Here is an 18,782-nt window from a genome sequence, read left to right as displayed (position 1 = left end):
ACGATCTTCATCTTGACGTCAGTTCAGTGTCGGCCCTGGCCACAAGCAGAAGAAGCATGGGCTTCCAGCCGACACAATAATAAGTATTTTCGCGGCCACATATTTATAAAAAGTGACTTCAGCCTAGTGGTTCTAAGAGAAATTACCAGTGCTAGAGGTGCTGGGTTCGATTACCCCTGACTGCATTCATTTATTTTGGCTCCAAATATAAAATGGGACACGTGTCACTCCCATAACGCACGACTTGATGACGTGGCTTCACGGAAGAGAGGCGAACATTTCTTTATATATATAGATTTCCGTTGACAAAAAAAGAAAGAAAGATAATTTCCATATTTCTTACTAACCGTTATAGAAATATTATTTTCGATAAATGTATACATGCTTAATACTGTTTCGTATTAAGTGTCATTTTGACCTTGTGCACACGGATTAAATAAACAATTAATTTTATATATTTCCTATATAAAAATACAATTACCTATACACCTAATCATATTTCAACCAATAGAAAAATAAATTACTGCATAAAATTAATAAATTTTGCATTAAAAATCGAAAACGACACTTATTTTGTAACGAAAAAAATTTTTTACAACAACACTTAATATGAAACGGATGGAGTAGTATTAGTAAGGGATACAAAACGCTTACAAAAATATGAGAAAATTAAATAGAGCTAAATTATGAGAGAATCATTATGCAACACTTAGAGTTCACGGTAAGCATCCTCTAAAATAAGATTGAATTCACTTTTAAACTAAAGCAGCAGCAGCATGAATGATGTTCAAGTGCGAGCATCAATGATCATGTCTAGTGGTGGAACCAGCCACATTTTTCACTGCAGTTAGTTTAGCTTCAGCTATATACTATCAGTGGCGGAGGCAGGATTTATGTTTACCAGGGTTAATTTAATAACAATAACAATTCACAAGGGTCAACAAGTTAATTTCTCAACATTTCATCAAAATTTTAGAAGAAAATTACAAGAATTTTTTTTTTCATATGGGTCAAGTGAACCCTGGTTACACGCTAGTTCCGCCACTGCTATAGAGACCACATCTATTATTATAAAACAGTGTTTTCTTCCCTCATGTTGCGTCACGTCAGCATCCACGTTAGATGGCCCTGAGAGCAACACGTGTCCAAGTTTCTAAATAGTTTTTGTTTGGCGAAACAATTGATTTTGGGCTTGGACAATTTAGTCACTTGGGATGTAACATAAATGTTTGGTGCCCAACATTTTTTGTCTTTATTTTCAACACCGTGACTAATCATTTCTAGGGTTGCAGCCGTTTTTGAACCGATAATGGAGTCTCAATTACGTTACAGGAGGACAACTATTTCCGGCCAGTCCCGGTCTAAGTTGTTGTCGTGCTAATGCTAATGCTCTGGTTAAGCGTGATGCTTCCAAGGGAGTTACGCGTTACGGAAACAATGGCAAGCCACCGGAGGCCAAGGGAACTTCAAACCCGAAAGAGCCAAATCAAAAATCCTAAGTTTTATGGATCAGGTTTTATTAGCATTTCATCTATGCAAGGAAGGTGGGGTTTGCGGGAAAGAAGTCTTAAAGTATTCACTGAGATTAATGAGCGTCTATGTTTTATTTGGTTTCAAGGGTCTGTGGTTTTATCTTTTTGAATTGTTGTTCTTGTTATCTTTTAAGTTCTGGAATAAAAATGGTATTTTCTTTTGCTGGTGGTGTGTGTGTATGGAGTCTGGCTTTGTTACTGTAGGTTCTAGTCTCTTCGTGAGAGAACTGAAGCATGCTACGGGTGATAGACCTAAGTATATAGAGGTTTATAGTTGGTTTGAAAGGATGTGGCTGGGTTATGGATACATGAGGAACAGGAGTGCTTTGCTTTGTATATATTATATTGTTGCTGATTCTTGGTATCATAGGGTCTTCTTCCTTAAGATGGCCTGCTCACGCACTGTCTACAGGTGGGGCACCCGGTGCCCATGGTTATTGATGCTGCAGTGGGTAATGAGGTATTGGTTATTGGAATTAAGGAAAATACATTTACACAAGGAGTGGAAGGGATCATTGGTCTTATTTAACGTGAAGCTTATCTGTCTCAATTTTTATAAGGTGTTATTTGATGCTTGGAGTAGGGTATCTCTTGTAGAATTATTTGGTCCAGTTAATTTTTGTCGGAGATTATGGAGTTTTTTTCTATTACCTTATAACCCCTTTTTGGTTGTGGTAAATACTATAAAATCCATGAAGTTCACTCGTTCTTGGAAGCTTTTTAGAAGAAAACCACAAATTGGTGGACACCAGAATGTTGATCGTAGATGTTGGGGTTTTGGTTTATCAAGTTTTGGCGATTACTTGAGTATTACGCAACTATGGTGGAAGTGGCTTTTTGAGATTACTATATTAGTGGGTATCATTAAACCTGTATTTACTGGCTGGAAGGAGCAATATATATATTTCATATATGAATATTTTAAGTTGAAATTGTAGAGGACTGGGAAGTCATTGGACTATAAGTTATCTTCGGGAGATATAAAATCAACATAAACCAAATTTTCTATTTTTATCTGAAACGAAACAGGATTTTGAGTTTGTACAAAGATTCCAATCACATTTTGGATATGATAGTTTGGTTACTGTGGATCCAAACGGGAGAAGTGGCGGTTTAGCTCTTTATTACAATAAAGAATATCAAGTTCAAATCTTATATTCTAGCAACAGAATGATAGATATTGAGGCGGTGGTCAAAGGAAAACAAGTTTTTCTTACTTTTGTTTATGGAGAGCCGGTGCAAAAGTTACGAGAACAGGTCTGGGAGAGACTAACTCGGTATGGATTATCACGCTCTGAACCATGGTTTATTTTTGGAGATCTAAACGAGATTACTGGAAATCATGAAAAGGATGGGGGATCCCTGAGAAGTGCCACCTCATTCATACCCTTTAACAATATGATAAGGAATAGTGGTCCACTAGAATTTCCGGCTCGCGGTAATAAATGGTCATGGTAAGCAAAGAGAGGTAAAGGAAAAGGAGCAATGACGATCAGGTGTCGATTAGATAGGGCCTTGGCAAATGAGGAGTGGCATACACTGTTCCCATGTTCTTACATAGAATATTTGAGGATGGTGGGCTCTGATCATCGCCATGTGATAGCTTTTTTGGAGGATAAGGTATTCAGGAAAAAAAGAGGTCAGTTCAGGTTTGATAAGAGATGGATTGGCCAAGAGGGGCTTATGGAATCAATTGTGGCAGGATGGACAGAAAATCATGAAGGACAGCTGGAGGATGTTGTTACAAAAATTAGTAATTGTCGTCATGAAATTTCATCATGGCGAAAGGATAATCAACTATACGGAAAGGATAAAATTAAAGATCTTCAACATGCACTTGAGGAGGTCCAGTCAGATAATAGTAGATCACAAGAGGACATCCTTGAAGTATCCAAAAAGTTACAAGAGGCGTATAAAGATGAAGAGGAATATTGGCATCAGAAAAGCTGAAATATGTGGCATTCATCTGGAGATCTTAATACCAAATTTTACCATGCTCTGACAAAGCAGAGTAGGGTCCATAATAAAATAGTGGGACTCCATGATGAACAAGGAAATTGAATTACAGAGGAAAATGGGATTGAGAAGGTGGCGGTGGATTATTTTGATGGTCTTTTTAGTACTACAAACCCAACGGACTTTGATAATTTTCTGGATAAGATAGTGCCGTCTATTTCCCCCCAAATGAATCAGATACTATTGAGAACAGCAATAGAGGAAGAGGTTCGTCAGGCCTTATTCATGATGCATCCAGAGAAAGCGCCAGGCCCGGATGGAATGACAGCCCTGTTTTTTCAGCACTCCTGGCATATTATTAAGAAGGATTTGGTTGAGATGGTGAATAATTTCTTGGTTACAGGCAACTTGGATCCACGATTAAATATTACTAATATTTGCATGATTCCAAAAGTAGAGAGACCTACAAGGATGATGGAACTACGGCCGATAAGTCTATGCAATGTAGGTTACAAGATTATATCGAAAGTTCTGTGTCAACGACTGAAAATTTGCCTCCCCCGATTAATTTCAGAGACGCAATCGGCTTTTGTGGTAGGAATGTTAATATCGGATAATATTCTTATAGCTCAGGAAATGTTTCATGGTCTGAGAACAAATAAGTCATGTCAAAATAAATTTATGGCCATTAAAACGGATATGAGCAAGGCGTATGATAGGATAGAGTGGCGTTTTACTGAGGCCCTTCTTAACAAAATGGGGTTTGATCCTCGCTGGATCAATCTAATGGTGGAATATATCTCTTCAGTTCAATATAGGGTCCTCCTCAACGGCCAGCCGTGAGGCCTTATAATTCCCCAGCGAGGTCTATGTCAAGGGGATCCTTTGTCTCCGTATTTACTTATTATGTGTACTGAGGCTTTAATTGTGAATATCAAAAAAGCGAAGAGGGTAAAACAATTAACCGGTATGAAGGTAGCAAGAGCTTGTCCGGCAATATCGCATTTGTTATTTGCCGACGATAGCCTATTCTTTTGCAAGGCAAACAGAGAAGAATGTCAAACAATTCTCAGGATTTTAAAAGAGTACGAGGCTGTTTCCGGGAAACAAATAAATTTTCAGAAATCTTCACTTCAATTTGGTCATAAGATTGAAGAGTCCAGTCGACAAGAGTTGAGGGATATTTTGGGTATTCAGAATTTAGGAGGAATGGGATCTTATCTAGGGTTACCCGAAAGCCTTGGGGGATCTAAAGTCCAAGTGTTCGGATTTGTTTAAGAACGTTTGAATAAGAGGGTAAATGGATGGACTTTTAGATATTTTACTAAAGGTGGGAAGGAGGTGATTATTAAGTCGTTGGTTACGGCTCTGCCAAATCATGTCATGTCTGTTTATCGATTACCAAAAGCTACTGTTAAAAAATTAACGAGTGCAGTAGCTCAATTTTGGTGGAGTCCAGGAGGGAGCACAAAAGGCATGCATTGGAAATCATGGGATAAGTTATGCCTCCCCAAAGACAATGGTGGATTAGGTTTTAAGGATCTTATGGATTTTAACACGGCGATGCTTGGAAAGCAACTGTGGAGGCTGATTGAGAAACCAAATACTCTTTTCTCTAGAGTCTTTAAAAGACGGTACTATAGGAATGCTTCACCCCTTGAACCGATCCGATCTTACTCCCTGTCATATAGCTGGAGAAGTATGATCTCTGCTAGATCTCTGGTTTGTAAAGGACTAATTAAAAGGGTGGGAACAGGTTCATCTATTTCCGTATGGAATGATCCTTGGATTCCAGCCACTCACCCGAGACCAGCAAACAAAAATCTTCACAACAGTTACCCGGATCTCACAGTGGATTCCCTCATTAATTTAGAATCCCGAACTTGGAATCTTGAGGCAATCAGGGCTTTGGTGGATCCTCATGATGCACAAATTATTGAAAGTATTCCATTAAGTAGACATCAGATGGATGATAGGAATGGATGGCATTTCACTAATAATGGGAAATATTCGGTCAAATCAGGGTATCAGGTGGAACGGGTATATCCTGATAAGGAAAAACCACCAGAATTTTATGGACCCACAGTGGATCCGTTAAAAGCTTTCTGCAGGGAAGTGCGGTGCCCACCGAAGTTGAAGCACTTTTTATGGCAACTCGTTTTAGGTTGTATAGCGGTAATGAAGAATCTGCGGGAGAGAGGAATACAAGGAGAAATTTGTTGTGCTCGATGCGGAGACCCGGAGGAATCAATTAATCATGTGTTTTTTGAATGTCCCCCAGCACGTCAAGTGTGGACACTATCTAAAATACCATCGAGTCCGGATTTTTTTCCAACTTGTTCGTTTTTTGGTAACATGGATCATCTCTTTTGGCGAGTTACTCTAAAGATGGATGACCACCAATTTGCATGGATATTATGGTATATATGGAAAGGTCGGAACAATAAAGTGTTTAGTAATCTGGATATTGATCCAAGGGAAACACTTAGATTAGCAGAACTGGAATCGACACTTTGGGCTGAAGCACAGGTTAACACTGATCAACGAAGGGATAGGCAAGTACAGGCCCGACCTACATTAGAAACTACAGGAGCTTGTGTTTTATAGATGGTTCGTGGAAAGAGAATGAACTATTTTCGGGACAAGGATGGTATAGTACCTTACCAGGTTTTGATGGTTTATTAGGAGCAAGGAATGTAAGGGTGTGTCTGTCACCTCTTCATTCGGAGGTGGAGACATCGATTTGGGCAATGGAATGTATGAAGAATCTAAGACAGTTTCAGATTACGTTTGCAACGGATTGTTCTCAATTGGTGAAGATGGTTTCGGAACCAGAAGAATGGCCAGCATTTGAAACCTATCTGGAAGATATCAAGCTTTTATGAAGAAGCTTCTTCCACTCAGACATCATCCATGTTCCCCGAACGGAGAACCAAAGGGCGGATAGCTTGGCACGTAGTGCTAGGAAACAACCATCTTTCGTCGTTCATATGGATGCGGAGTTGCCGATTTGGTTTACAGAGTCAATATGAGTCTGTGAATGTCTTGCTATCAAAAAAAAAAATTAAGAAACATTACATTGTTTTGTAGCCACGTGTCACCGTAAGAATGAAATTCAGAATTTTTAGAGAAATAGGTTGGTCCATCTTAACTTATATAATACTTGTTGTCCAAAAAAAAAAACTTATATAATACTTTTTATTAAATTAACTATTAAATTGATAAAGAGTGTACAAAAGAATATTCTCGTACTTTCCTTAAATAAAAGCTACGGAATTGCCTAATATGATTAATGTATATATGACAATTAATGATTATGAATAATAAATATTTGATAATAATTTTTGTATCTTACCTCTTTTTTGTTTAATTTTATATTATTTATACTATTATTTATGAAGTGAATTAGCTCTTTTGTCATGATTTTCATGATTTTAGGTAATTTTGCTTATTTGTCATGTTTTAATTAGGTTAAAGCTGAGTCATTAATTTATTAATAGTTTTAATTTATTAATAGTTTTTAGTTGAGTCCATAATTTATTAATTTAAATAATATAACTATAAAATATGTAATTAGATATATAATTATTTTGATTTTGCTTATTTGTCATGTTTTCTATGATTTTAGTCAATTTAGATTATTTGTCATGTTTTTATTAGGTTTTAGCTTGGTCAATGATTTATTAACAATTTTTAGCTGAATCACTAATTTATTAATTTAAAAAATATCCGTAATTAATTTTATATATAATTAAAAACGAATTTTGATTTAATAATATTTAAATCTATATGTTATGTTAAAATTCTTATTTTTTTATTTGTCATATTTTATTAGGTTTTAAGCTTTTATATAGTTCATTGACTTATTATTAGTTTTTAACAGAGTATTTATTAATTTTCACAAAACCCATAATGAGTTGAGTCCATAATTTATTAATTTAAATAATATAACTATGAGATATGTAATTAGATATATAATTGTTTTGATTTTGCTTATTTGTCATGTTTTCCATGATTTTAGTCAATTCTGCTTATTTGTAATATTTTTATTAGGTTTTAGCTTAGTCATTGATTTATTAATAATTTTTAACTGAATCACTAATTTATTAATTTAAAAAACATATCTGTAATGAATTTTATATATAATTAAAAATGAATTTTGATTTAATATGTTATATTAAAAAAATATATATTTTCTTATTTGTCATTTTTTATTAGGTTTTAAGCTTTTATATAGGTTATTGACTTATTATTAGTTTTTAACTGAGTATTTATTAATTTTCACAAAACCCATAATGAGTTGAGTCCATAATTTATTAATTTAAATAATAAAACTATAAAATATGTATTTAGGTATATAATTGTTTTGATTTTGCTTATTTGTCATGTTTTCCATGATTTTAGTCAATTTTGCTTATTTGTAATGTTTTATCAGGTTTTAGCTTAGTCATTGATTTATTAATAATTTTTTGCTGAATCGCTAATTATTTAATTTAAAACAATATCCGTAATAAATTTTATATATAATTAAAAACTAATTTTGATTCAATAATATTTATATTTATATGTTATATTAAAATTCTTATTTTCTTATTTGTCATATTTTATTAGGTTTTAAGCTTTTATATAGGTCATTAACTTATTATTAGTTTTTAACTGAGTATTTATTAAATTTCACAAAACCCGTAATAAATTTTATATATAATAAAGCAAGCATTTTATTTTAATAATATTAATTTTATATGCTATATTAAATAATTAATTATAAAGCAATATAATAAAATTGTGAAAATATATTTAAAAATTAAGAGAATTCTTATATATATTGTGTTGCTATCTGAAAACAATATATTTTTATTATAAAGTTAAAAAACTAAGATATAAAACAGTTTATAATGCCGATTTTTAGATTAATAAGATGTAAAATAATAAGTATTCGTAAGATGATTATGCCCGCTTGTGCAGGCAAAACACCTAATTAAAAGATATTAAACAACCACATTAACCATATACTATAAAAAAATTCTTATATGTTATATTTAGAGTTTTTAAAAAACGACTATAAATTATAAAAAACTTTAAATGTCTCCCACACTAAAATTTTGTGATCAATAGTTTAACTTTTTTGGTAATAACAAGATACAAATGATCATAAATCTAGAGATTCATATTATATATTAATATAGTTTAAAATAGAAAAAATATTTGGTAAGTAAATCAAAATTGAAAATTAAACTGTATAACATATAAAAATACTTAAATAGGATAATTTCTAAATTTGTATTGAAAAAGTATTGAAACCTTAATATTTTAATTTTGAAATTTGTATTAGAAATTGCACATTAGAAATTTTGTGTTTATCATATGAGTATGAATTTTCAATAATAAATATTTATATTAAAATATATTTTATATATAGCAATTGCGCGGGTTTTAAGCTAGTTAAAGTTATTCTTACGTTCATCTCTCCCACTCTTACACGATTCTCACTCAATGCTCTCAACTTGCTTCCAGGCGGTGAATCTATAGATATAAATAGGTGAGACTTGATTCTCTAAACCTCATCATTTCATTCATCACAATTATATTTACTCTAAAAACTTTGGCAGGCAACTCCTCTTGCCTATGAGCTCTCGCCTATGAGAGGAAGACAATCATCTGAAACAAGTGCACACGATAGGACAAGGAAAACGGCAGCGATGGAAGAGAGGAGGAGGGTGAAGGCAGTGGAGGATAAAGGAAGCCATTGATGATGGTGAAAAGGATAGAAGAGAGTATTAATGGAGAGTGGGCGGAGGTTTCTGCATAAAGTAGGGGACCTTTCATTATACTCTTTTAGGGGGTGTATTGAATCTGAAATTTGAAATAATTTGATTTTTAATGAGTTTGTAGATGATTGCAGGAGAATTAGAGAATTTGGTGTGATTTTTGTTAAAACACTCTAGAATCTCATCTAAAACAATTAGATTTGGATTTTTATTTTTATAACTAAGGAACTCCCCTCAAACACTCTAGAAACAATTAGGGAGATGTATTCAACCAAGAGTTTCAAGTGACTCGTATTAAAATGACAAATCTACTGTTATTCAAACATGGATTTTAAAAAACACTTTAAAATCCAATGTTATTGAACTTGTCATTTCATAAAACACTCTGAAATACACTGTTATTGAACAAAATTTAAGTTGGAGATTTTAGAGTTAAAGATTTTAGAGTACTTTAATTGTTTCTAGAGTGTTTGAGGGGAGTTCCTTATTTATAAAAATAAAAATCCAAATCTCACTGTTTTAGATGAGATTCTAGAGTGTTTTAACAAAAATCACACCAATTTCTCTAATTCTCCTGCAATCATCTACAAACTCATTAAAAATCAAATTATTTCAAATTTCAGATTCAATACACCCCCTTAAAGTACTCTAAAATCTTCAACTTAAATTTTGTTAAATAACAGTGTATTTCAGAATATTTTATGAAATGACAAATTCAATAACATTAGATTTTAAAGTGTTTTTTAAAATCCATGTTTGAATAACAGTGGATTTATCATTTTAATACGAATCAATTGAAATTCTTCGTTGAATACATCTCCCTAAGCATTTTGTGATCTTCGTTTTTAATTTTTGTAAAAAGTAAATATTCCATATACGATTTCTTGAATCTGAAATAAATATTCATAGTTATCGCTACTGTGATCTGAAATAAATAGGTTATAGATTCGTTCGGATAAATATCTTACAACTACGTGGACCTCTCTACTTATATATCTGTGGGAGAGTGTATGGCCCAATTGATCAGAGACATTTCTCTACGGCCTATAAAATCTACTAAATTAATAAGGAGCTCACTTATCAAATTAGCCGACTTATACAGAGTTCGTCCGTAACAAATTTTGGGGATAGCAGTTTACGTTTTTTTTTCCCCCAAATTGGATTATATTAGAACAACAAAATTCCTAGTCTATTAGCTGAAGGAAGAAGATAATATCCTCAGAAGCTAAATCCCATAAGAAAGGAAACTAAACCCATAAGAAGGAACCCTTAAACCCACACACGGGGAAACATAAACAACCAGACAAATTTCAAAACTTAAATTTCCACATTACTGAGAGCTCAAAGAAGAGGACGGAAGAGATAGTAACCATGAACCTTAGAGCCACCGGAGGCTTACAAGGAGACTTCCAAGCGAAACGAGGATGGACCTCCAATAAAGACAGACCATCAACACTTGAGAGCTTGACAACCAAACCAAAGAGCAGTCCACCCGCCACACACAGCAGGACAGAGTACAACACACCTCAAATCAGACCTTTTCACCGGAGAGAAGCCAGTAGCAACCAAAGTATCCTCGGGACGCTTCACCGTTGCAGAAAAAACCTCAAAGAAACATACCATTCCGCACCAAACTAGAACCAATTAGAGAAAGCCATAATCTTGAAAGCACCATCTGGAGAAACAACACAAGAGACGCGAAACCAAGCTCGGGATATAGGCACCTGAAAGCGCACTCAAAAACACCATGTCGACGCAACGACTCAACCGAGAACATAAACTCTTAGCAGAAACGATGAGTAGCAAAGGAACTAGAGTTGAAGAAAGTCCAAAGACGACGTCAGCGAAAGCACTTGCACTGCCCCAAGCAGCTACACCGCACTGTCAACAGGTCCTCGACCTGACATATGGCGCCAGACTCATCACTGGACCCAACTCTCCAAACCAACACTCCACCTGAAACAAGAAAGAGAGCAGGAACCACACTCCAAGCGCAGAACACAGACAAGACAAAAACCAAAGGGGAGCAAGAGAATCAGGACGATTAAGCACCAGCTACCACCACAGAGGTCTCTTCTATAGCGACTCACCCAATCGACAGATACTAAAGGGATCCAAGTACCGAAACAGCCACAAAAGACTCCAAGACCCTACAAGTTTATCAACCCAAGATCCGGTAGATCTGGACCACCAATCACCGTTCTAAATCGAGTCAAGATACACACCAAGGAGGACAAGCCACCATGGGACAAGCACAGACTGCTTGAGACAAAGCCAGACTGAGAAGTAATTAAACTCTTATCCAAAAAAACAAGAGACCAAATAAAACTTAGATTAAACTAAAGAGGCTAAAGAGATCCTCTCTCACGTAGCGGCGGTGACGAGCACGGCCCACCACGGAAGAAGATCGGCGGCGGTAAAGTCTTCTTCAGCAGTTTACGTATTTAAAAATATATTTAACCAAATGGATATATATTGTTAACAGATCAATTGTTAACCCAACAAACAATCTACAATAGCCTTTTTTACCGAAACCTACAATATCTTACACAAATTGTTAAACTAAAATAACAATTACTAAAAGTATGTTACGATAAAAAGTAGTACTATAAACTGTATGTAATATTATTTACTTAGCCAAACTCTTAAGTAAAAACTTATTTATTGAAAAATATCTTATAAACATTTTTGTCATATATAACGACAACCTTATATATAATATATCCACACTACATAAACTTATTCGATTTATAATGATATGAGCAATCTATAAAAATACATAGAAAATTAATAATACTTATATATATAATACATTGGGTTTCATAAATTTATCTTTAAATTGTATTGTTTTGAATGTTTTATCATTATCAAAAACTACAATAAGCAATCTTAAATTATTTTTCAATTATATATTTTTGGATGTTTAATCATTATTTTTCAAATTTATTGTTTCGGACAATCCCATTATTGACGAAGAAGTCTCGGTACCAGATTCCGACTACGAGTAATCTAAAAATATACGATTTAGATCTATTATTTAAAATTTATATTTTTATGATTATATTCAAATAAAGTTATTGATTTAAACTCTATGTTTATATTTACTACTATTTTATTTTATAAATGTTATTTTGATTTTTTCGTATTTTAAGCTATTTTCTCATTTTCAAATGTATAGAATTTTCAGATCTGAAAAATATTCAATAGAACAGTCCCTACCTTCGAAAGCATTGGAAATGCTATAGGGAAAACAGTAGTGGCGGATTTGGATCATACCCGTGTCCAAGTGGTGATTGATGCTTTCAAGGAATTGTGTTTCGAAACCACAGTGGATTTCAAGGGGGGGGGGGGGGGGGGGGGGGGGGGGGGGGTGGAGTTCTATGAGGAAGAGGAGGTGGCGGTCTCGTTACGTTATGAGAAGTTCTTTGGGTATTGTCCTCTTTGCTCCAGTCTATGCCATACGGAGGAAAAGTGTTCTCTATATGTGAAGAACACAGTGAAGAAAGCAAAGAGGAGAATGGAGGATGGTCTGACGGGAGGAAACATGATGAGAGAGCCAGGAGTTACAAAGGAGTAGTTATTAATGGTAACGTGGCTCCAAAAAACAAGGAGAGAGGAGGTCGGGATTATTATGGAAAGGGCAAGGGGAAGATGTATGAGGGATCAGAGGAAAAGTGGGTCAAGGCAGCAGAGAGAAGTAACACAAGAGGCGCTCATCATCACGGCAAACACAGAGGTGATAGCGAGGGATCAAGCCACATAACTTATAGAAGGGAGGAGGTACGATCTGGTGATCAGGAGACGCGTATTAGGCCCTCTTCTGGTCAGACAAGAGCTCAGCCGAATCCCATTGTCACACGAGAGGAGGAAGGAGAGTTTAAGGTCTCTGATGAGAGCTCGTTGAATCCACCTTCTCAGGAGTTCCAGTTGGAGTTAGGTAGGACTCAAGCAGAGGGAACAGAGGTAGTCTCGGATCCTACTGATGAGGGTATGGGGTTACAAATAGTAAATGGTCTGTTTGAGGAACATGAAGGTCGTGTAGAGGATGATGAGATGGAGATGGATGCTCATGAGGCTAACCTGTTGGAGAGCGGTTTCGATTTGGGGGCGGAAGAGGATTTTCAAACTCTTTCGGAGGAAGAGGCTGAGAAAGCTTTGACCAAGGGAGATGAGGTCCCTATACAAGAAGAGGGTCTAGTGGAGAGTGATACTAACAAGGGAGAAAGCAAGGGACCAGGGGATGCACCGTCGAAGCAAGGGAATCGAAAGCGACTATTTAAGCCTACTTCGAGCACTGCAGGAAGCACCAAGATGCGCATTGCTAATGCTCTGGTTAAGCGTGCTGCTTCCAAGGGAGCTACACATTACGGAGACAACGGCAAGCCACCGGAGACCAAGGGAACTTCAAACCCGAAAGCGCCAAATCAAAAATCCTAAGTTTTATGGATCAGGTTTTATTAGCATTTCATTTATGCAAGGAAGGTGGGGTTTGCGGGAAAGAAGTTTTAAAGTATTCAATGAGATTAATGAGCGTCTATGTTGTGGTTTTATCTTTTGAATTGTTGTTCTTGTTATCTTTTAAGCTTTGGAATAAAAATGGTATTTTCTTTTGTTGGTGGTGTGTGTGTATGGAGTCTGGCTTTGTTACTGTAGGCTCTGGTTTCTTCGTGAGAGAACTGAAGCATGCTACGGGTGATGGACCTAAGTATATAGAGGTTTATAGTTGGTTTGAAGGGATGTGGCTGGGTTATGGATGCATGAGGAACAGGAGTGCTTTGTATATATTATATTGTTGCTGATTCTTGGTATCATAGTGTCTTCTTCCTTAAGATGGCCTGTTTACGCACTGTCTTCAGATGGGGCACTCGGTGCCCTGGTTATTGATGTTGCAGTGGGTAAATTTGAGTTTTGGTTGGTGGAGTGGATCGTCGGTTTTGATTTTGAGGTTGGGTTTGTTCCTCAGATCATATTATAGCCTTTGGATCGTTGGCTTGAATACCAAAATGTTCATACAAATGTGTTACGGTCATATGCGGGGATATATATGGAAATATTTTAAAGAATTTTTTATTGAAGCTCATGTGGAATATGCAATGAGGTATTGGCTATTGGAATTAAGGAAAACACATTTACACAATGGGTGGAAGGGATCATTGGTTTTATTTAACGTGAAGCTTATCTGCTTCAATTTTTATAAGGTGTTATTTGATGCTTGGAGTAGGGTATTTCTTGTGGATTTATTTGTTCCAGTTGATTTTTGTCGGAGATTATGAAGTTTATTGCTATTACTTTATAACCCCTTGTGGTTAATACTATAAAAACCATGGAGTTCACTCGTTATTAGAAGCTTTTTAGAAGAAACGAACAAAATGGCGGCCACCAGAATGTTGATCGTAGACGTTGGGGTTTGGTTTATCAGCGATTACTTGAGTATTACACAACTAGGGTGGAAGTGGCCTTTTGAGGTTACTATATTAACGGGTATCATTAAACCTGTATTTACTGGCTCGAAGGAGCAATATACATATTTTATATATGAATATTTTAAGTTGGAATTGTAGAGGACTGGGGAGTTATTGGACTATAAGTTATCTTCGGGAGATATGACATCAACATAAACCAGATTTCCAACTTTTATCTGAAACGAAACATGATTTTGAGTTTGTACAAAGATTCCAATCACATTTTGGATATCATAGTTTGGTTACTGTGGATCCAAACGGGAGAAGTGGTGGTTTAGCTCTTTATTACAATAAAGAATATCAAGTTCAAATCTTATATTCTAGCGACAGAATGATAGATATCGAGGCAGTGGTCAAAGGAAAACAAGTTTTTCTTACTTTTGTTTATGGGGACCCGGTGCAAAAGTTACGAGAACAGGTCTAGGAGAGACTAACTCGGTATGGATTTTCACGATCTGAACCATGGTTTATTATTGGATATCTAAACGGGAATACTGGAAATCATGAAAAGGATGGGGGACCCCTGAGAAGTGCCACTTCATTCATACCCTTTAACAATATGATAAGGAATAGTGGCCTTCTAGAATTTCCGGCTCGCGGTAATAAATGGTCATGGCAAGCAAAGAGAGGTAAAGGAAAAGGAGCAATGACGATCAGGTGTAGATTGGATCGGGCCTTGGCAAATGAGGAGTGACATACACTTTTCCCATGTTCTTACACAGAATATGATCATCGCCCTGTGATAGCTTTTTTGGAGGATAAGGTATTAAGGAAAAAAAGGGGTCAGTTCAGATTTGATAAGAGATGGATTGGACAAGAGGGGCTTATGGAATCAATTGCGGCAGGATGGACAGAAAATCATGAATGACAACTGGAGGATGTTGTTATAAAAATTAGTAATTGTCGTCATGAAATTTTATCATGGCGAAAGGATAATCAACCATACGGAAAGGACAAAATTAAAGATCTTCAACATGCACTTGAGGAGGTCCAGTCAGATAATAGTAGATCACAAGAGGACATCCTTGAGGTATCCAGAAAGTTACAAGAGGCGTATAAGGATGAAGAGGAATATTGGCATCAGAAAAGCTGAAATATGTGGCATTCATCTGGAGATCTCAATACCAAATTTTACCATGCTCTAACAAAGCAGCGTAGGGTCCGTAATAAAATAGTGGGGCTCCATGAAGATCAAGGTAATTGGATTACGGAGGAAAATGGGATTGAGAAGGTGGCGGTGGATTATTTTGATGGTCTTTTTAGTACTACAAACCCAACGGACTTTGATAATTTTCTTGATGAGATAGTTCTGTCTATTCCCCCCCCCCCCAAATGAATCAGATACTATTGAGAACAGCAACAAAGGAAGAGGTTCGCCAGGCTTTATTCATGATGCATCCAGAGAAAGCGCCAGGTCCGGATGGAATGACAGCCCTGTTTTTTCAGCACTCCTAGCATATTGTTAAGAAGGACTTGGTTGAGATGATGAATAATTTCTTGGTTATAGGCAACTTGGATCCATGATTAAATATTACTAATATTTGCATGATTCCAAAAGTAGAGAGGCCTACAAGGATGATGGAACTACGGCCGATAAGTCTATGCAATGTGAGTTACAAGATTATATCGAAAGTTCTGTGTCAACGACTGAAAATTTGCCTCCCCCGATCAATTTCGGAGACACAATCGACTTTTGTGGCAGGAAGATTAATATCGGATAATATTCTTATAGTGCAGGAAATTTTTCATGGTCTGAGAACAAATAAGTCATGTCAAAATAAATTTATGGCCATTAAAACGGATATGAGCAAGGCGTATGATAGGATAGAGTGGCGTTTTATTGAGGCCCTTCTTAACAAAATGGGGTTTGATCCTCGCTGGATCACTCTAATGGTGGAATGTATCTCTTCGGTTCAATATAGGGTCATCCTCAACGGCCAGCCGCGAGGCCTTATAATTCCCCAGCGAGGTCTACGTCAAGGGGATCCTTTGTCTCCGTATTTATTTATTATGTGTACTGGGACTTTAATTGTGAATATCAAGAAGGCGGAGAGGATAAAACAATTAACTGGTATGAAGGTAGCGAGAGCTTGTCCGATAATCTCTAATTTGTTATTTGCCGACGATAGCATTTTCTTTTGTAAGGTAAACATAGAAGAATGTCAAACTATTCTCAGGATTTTAGAAGAGTACGAGGCTGTTTCCGGGCAACAAATTAATTTTCAGAAATCTTCAATTCAATTTGGACACCAGATAGAAGAGTCCAGTCGACAAGAGTTGAGAGTTATTCTGGGTATTCAGAATTTAGGAGGAATGAGATCTTATCTAGGGTTACCCGAAAGCCTTGGGGGATCTAAAGTCCAAGTGTTCGGATTTGTTCAAGAACGTTTGAATAATAGAGTAAATGGATGGACTTTTAGATATTTTACTAAAGATGGGAAGGAGGTGATTATTAAGTGGTGGTTACGGCTCTGCCAAATCATGTCATGTATGTTTATCGATTACCAAAACCTACAATTAAAAAATTAACAAGTGCAGTAGCTCAATTTTGGTGGAGTCCAGGAGGGAGCACAAAAGGCATGCATTGGAAATCATGGGATAAGTTATGCCTCCCTAAAGACAATGGTGGATTAGGTTTTAAGGATCTTATGAATTTTAACACGGCGATGCTTGGAAAGCAACTGTGGAGGCTGATTGAGAAACCAAACACTCTTTTCTCTAGAGTCTTTAAAGGATGGTACTATAGGAATGCTTCACCCCTTGAACCGATCCGGTCTTACTTCCCGTCATATGGCTGGAGAAGTATGATCTCTGCTAGATCTCTGGTTTGTAAAGGACTAATTAAAAGGGTGAGAATAGGTTCATCTATTTCAGTATGGAATGATCCTTGGATCCCAGCCAATCGCCCGAAACCAGCAAACAAAAATCTTCACAGCAGTTACCCGGATCTCACAGTGGATTCCCTCATTAATTTGGAATCCCGAACTTGGAATCTTGAGGCAATCAGGGCTTTGGTGGATCCTCATGATGCACATATTACTGAAAGTATTCCATTAAGTAGACATCAGATGGATGATAGGAATGGATGGCATTTCACTAATAATGAGAAATATTCGGTCAAATCAGGGTATCAGGTGGAACGGGTCTATCCTGATAAGGAAAAACCACCAGATTTTTATGGACCCACAGTGGATCCGTTAAAAGCTTTCTGCTGGGAAGTACGGTGCCCGCCAAAGTTAAAGCATTTTTTTATGGCAACTCGTTTCAGGTTGTATAGCGGCAATGAAGAATCTGCAGGGGAGAGGAATACAAGGGAATATTTGTCGTGCTCGATGCGGAGACCCGGAGGAATCAATTAATCATGTTATTTTGAATTTCTTCCAGCACGTCAAGTGTGGGCACTATCTAAAATACCATCGAATCCGAATTTTTTCCTACTTGTTCGTTTTTTGGTAACATGGATCATCTCTTTTGGCGAGTTACTCCAAAGATGGATGATCACCAATTTGCATGGATATTATGGTATATATGGAAAGGTCGGAACAATAAAGTGTTTAGTAATCTGGATATTGATCCAAGAGAAACACTTAGATTAGCAGAACTGGAATCGACACTTTGGGCTGAAGCACATGTTATCACTGTTCAACGAAGGGAGAGGCAAGTACAGACCAGACCTACATTAGAAACTACAGGACAATGGTGTTTTATAAATGGCTCGTGGAAAGAGAATGAACTTTTTTCGGGACAAGGATGGTATAGTACTTTATCAGGTTTTGATGGTTTATTAGGAGCAAGGAATGTAAAGGCGTGTCAATCACCTCTTCACTCGGAGGTGGAGACGTTGATTTGGGCAGTGGAATGTATGAAGAACCTAAGATAGTTTCAGGTTACGTTTGCAACGGATTGTTCTCAATTGGTGAAGATGGTTTCGGAACCAGAAGAATGGCCAGCATTTGAAAGCTACCTGGAAGATATCAAGCTTTTACGAAGAAGCTTCCTCAACTCAGATATCATCCATGTTCCCCGAACGGAGAATCAAAGGGCGGATAGCTTGGCACGTAGTT

The sequence above is a fragment of the Brassica napus genome, chromosome C5, assembly GCF_020379485.1.
Source record: "Brassica napus cultivar Da-Ae chromosome C5, Da-Ae, whole genome shotgun sequence".
Classification (NCBI taxonomy): Eukaryota; Viridiplantae; Streptophyta; class Magnoliopsida; order Brassicales; family Brassicaceae; genus Brassica; species Brassica napus.
Note: the sequence above shows the minus strand (reverse complement) of the source record.